General features: G+C 45.1%; 1 non-coding gene across 1 annotated transcript; it reads right to left on the bottom strand.

The window, feature by feature from the left end:
• Positions 1-2,559: 2,559 nt before the first annotated feature.
• Trnaa-agc (transfer RNA alanine (anticodon AGC)) lies at positions 2,560-2,632 on the bottom strand. The gene has a single exon. It is a non-coding gene; the product is annotated as a tRNA-Ala (tRNA).
• Positions 2,633-4,285: the final 1,653 nt, after the last annotated feature.

The raw sequence follows: 4,285 nt of genomic DNA on the forward strand, positions 1-4,285 counted from the left end.
TCTAGATATGCTCGTATACCATTGCAAAGTGTCGATTAGCGGCGCCACCGATGAACCCATTCTTCATTCAGTAAATTGCGACACTTGCGCCAGAGCGTCCGTACCAAACGGGAACGGCCTCATAATCGCAAAACGAACCCAGGCCGGCTGGGTTGCCCGATTTGGCGCAGCATAAAACGGGGAACGGGGAGCGAGCTACCGACGGGGGTTTTGCTAATTTATGCGCTAATCAAATATTTACTGATCGTGTTTCTCAGTTGCCGCCGCTCCGGCATAAGTCCATGGCCGACGGGGAAGGCTCGAGGAGAGCTCGAGAAATTAATTAAAAAAGCAAGATGAAGTAGCGAAGCAATAAGACGAACAAAGGAGAGAGCGCAAAAAAACACCATCCGAAACACACACACACACGTGCGTCCTTCCGCGCAGTCCTTACCGTGGCGGCTTCCTTTCTTTCCAGGTTTCGCTTCGATCGGGTTATTTTGCCGCACAGCACACCGGGAGGGAAGGGACCTCATCGGGCGGGGAGTAGAATGACAAAAACCCGGCTTGGCCCAAATGCGGTCAAAACGCGTCGGAGCCGCTTTTCCGGCTCCGGGACCGGTCGCGGAATTGGCTCTAATTTACAAATTCCTCATCAAACGCTACCACCTTCCATTCGGTCGGTCGTTTAGGTTTTCTTTCCTCCTTTGGTGATGGTGATGATAATGATTTGAAATAGGAGAACGCAGCAGTAGCAGCTTTCGTGGCATTTTTCGTGTATATTAAAATTAAAAACAGGGAAGCTTATAATCCGGGCTTTACCTGTACCGACGAGCGAGGAAGGGCGAGGCTGGTTCATGGAGTAATTTCAGCAGAGTGCTACTGTGCTTGGTGTAATTTGTTATGCTTACTGACGCCGTTTCGTTATGACTAAATTATAATCAAAACTTCTAAACAGCGGGAAGCAGAGAAATGAGAGAGGATGAGAAGGAGAAAAAAAGAGAGAAACAAAACAATAAAACCTCAAACCGCTCCGTGTCCCATTTGGCAACCCCATCGATGCGGAAGAACTCGATGCAACCCATCCCGCGGATGAAAAATCCCATTAGTTTGCTTTATATGGTTTGTTGATTTTTGTCGCCATCATTCTGCATCCCCACAACAACCCCCCAAATCCCTCCCCCCGTGCCACGATCTTTGACACTCAAGCCTCCTTAGCAGGAGCACGGAGGAGGTTTACTTCATTAGCGTTCGTGTGCGTTCGGGAGGCCCAATCAAGCCGCAAGTCGGCCGTTGGTCTGGCCTCAGTGCCGCGACTGTGCCGATTATTGTCTCACGTTTGCTCTTTTGGTTCCCCTTTTTTTCACACGTTGCCTCTGGACCTGCCGAATGTCGCTGTTTTATTGTGCGCCCTCCTTCCGCGCAGTGGCCAGAGCTGGTTCCCCGGGAGTTCTCCCTCCACGAGGACCTTCCTCCGTCGCTTCCTATCGCCACGTTTTCTTGGTGGTGCGAGTAAAACCCCGACTGAAGAAATAAGGGACAGCGTGTTCAAGTTCTCTCTTGGAGTTTGGTTCCTGCCTTCACTGCCCCCTTCATGGGCCGGGCCGTCGGGCTCCCCTTCGAGTGTCGCTCAAATTTAATTAGATCGAAATGGAATCAAGATAAATTTGAAAGTCGCCAAATGGGTCGCGGATTGCGGATTGGTTGAATCCCCCTAGGAGCAAAACGTGGTTGAAGAGATGAATCAATGTTTGTTATTAATTATTAAATACTTATGTTCCAGTGCTCCAGTGTGATGAGTTACTAGTTACCGTTAAAGGAAAGGTTTATGATATTGATAGAGAATATCAATTTTTTGGCAAAAGTCTGATCCAATATGTTAACGCTGAAAAAACTAAAGAAATATTTTATAAATAGAAATTTTTATTTTATTTCAGATTTAGTACTAGTTTTGTCAACAATAAACGAATCTAAAGGATCGTGATACGCTAATCATGGCATCCGCGCAGCATATTGCGAATGCTCGCATACAGTCACACATGGGTAGTCACAACAGAAGGAAGCATTAGGAAAAATCAACTACATGACTCGATTGAACCTTGGCCAACAACAGCGAATCACGCGGAACGCCCGGCCGATTGCAAGACGCGTCGGCGTGGAAGGTTTGGTTTTGCTCATTAGGACGCAGTGGTTTTGGTTTTCCAGCTCTGCATTTCCGTCGACACCAACATTGCGCCTTTCCGGTGATGCCGACTGTCCGCCACCAGACGCGGGCTGGTTGATTACATGCGAAACCGGGTTAAGCTTCGGATTGCGAAACCAAAGGTGACGGTGACGGACAAGTTGACAAGGGATAGTTCGACTCGCCGCAAGCCAACGGAGAGGCGAAAGCCTTTGCTTCACTTTGGTAGGCGCGGGAACATTTAGGAACCCAGATTTGAAGGTATTGTGACCCAATATTCTACTCTATCTGAGCAACATAGGCAATTTACTTCCAAAAGTGTTTGAAATGACATCCCTCAGCCATGTGCATATATCAAAGTAGAATAAAATGTATCATTAAAAATAAACTTTCCCATTTGGAGATGCCGGGTATCGATCCCGGTACCTCTCACATGCTAAGCGAGCGCTCTACCATTTGAGCTACACCCCCTGTTGAAAACCGATTCACTTTTACCCAACTTTTAGTGCAGGTAAAACATCGCTTGAAGTTATTTTTAAAACATATCGCTCCTCGCCTGCCGATCGATGTCGAGGGAAGGGACAACGTTAAGCGGCATACGGCCACTAGTCGTGAGTTGAGCACAGCAGAAGTAGACACGATAAAAATTAAGCGATAAATGAACCGTTTCACTTTTCGTATGGGTATATCATATAAATTAAAAAAAAAACCGTAAACGGATTGTGGACGAAACAAAAAGTGAAAGGAAAGTTACAATTTGGGGATGCCAAAACGAACGGCTCATGCGTTGCGGAAAGGAATTGTCAATCTGAAGCACGAATGTGTGAAAAAGGGAATCTGGGCTCGTTAAGTTTCTTTGTTATGTTTTTGTTTGTTTCTGTTGTTGCGGATTTTCGTATCGAAGTGGCATTCGCTGTGGAAGGTGGAGAACCTTAAGTAAAATTGTAAAGACACATATTTAATAGCTTTGTTTAAACTTTTAACAATCTTCACTTGTAAGTTAGTTACAACACTTAAAAACAGAACATATACGGTAAAAGATAGAATTGGCAAAAGCAGTAGAAAGGAAGATTGAATCAGAATAAGATATGATAAGAAGAAAACAGGAAAAGGATGTAGCTTTGCTTTCACTCAATATTCGGTAGGTCTGAAAACGGCGATCGGCCTAAAAACATGTACACAGCTAAAGCGATAAGATACTATTCAAGTAGTATCATCGTTATCAACGAACGTGGGTTAAGATTAATGTTGCGCGTGATAAAAATTGAGTTAGTGGAAAGATTAAGCAAAGCATCGAGCGAAGGGAAGAGAAATGAATTGTCCACTAATTACCTTCCCCAGGACGCGACGTCCCAGATTAATGCTAATTTTCTTTTATTAATTCCTTTTCGTTTTCCTTTCCACCCGTGCCCTTCTACGGCTATCGTAATTAGATCGCCGAAAAGGCCCCCGAGCTTAATCTACCCTCTGATCCCGTTTGCAAAACCGGATCGGTTTCGAAGATCGTTGCCGGAGATCGTCGGCTCCGCCGTCGGGCTTATTTGTTTTTTTTTTTTTGTATGATCAGACGTACCGTTCGACCTTGCAAAAACTTAATCTCACGTTCAGATCGACCATCGGCTAGGGTCGTAGGCACTCGGCGACGATCGGTGATTGGATATGTTTGCCAAACCACCTAAGCATAAACGAGAAAACAAGACCCGGAAAGACCGGTGCCAAATTAGGGAGAAAAGCCGCTTATCCGCTTCTAATTAGGCACGGGTTACGGATTTAGAACGATCGGTTCCGATTTCAGTTTGGCTGAAGGTGAATGTGTGCGTAAAGGACCGGACCAATCGTTAGGGTTTGGATTATAAGTCGGTAGGGTAGCTAAAGCTATGTGAAGGATTTGTGCCCAACAATAGCCAGTCATAATAATATTTGCCTTCGGTGTTTTCAATGATTTTGTTTTCTGAAATTGCAACGCGTGAAGGAAGGTTGATCAGTTTGATTTCATTGATCGAAATTTTAAAGCTTGAACCAACAATACAGATTGCTCTAAAAGTCACATTATCATCATGATCAAAAATCAATTTGCTCCCCCAATCTAACAAAGTGTCATTATCGCTCGAGGTTTTCATGCAG

This window comes from Anopheles ziemanni, chromosome 2 (genome assembly GCF_943734765.1).
Source record: "Anopheles ziemanni chromosome 2, idAnoZiCoDA_A2_x.2, whole genome shotgun sequence".
Classification (NCBI taxonomy): Eukaryota; Metazoa; Arthropoda; class Insecta; order Diptera; family Culicidae; genus Anopheles; species Anopheles ziemanni.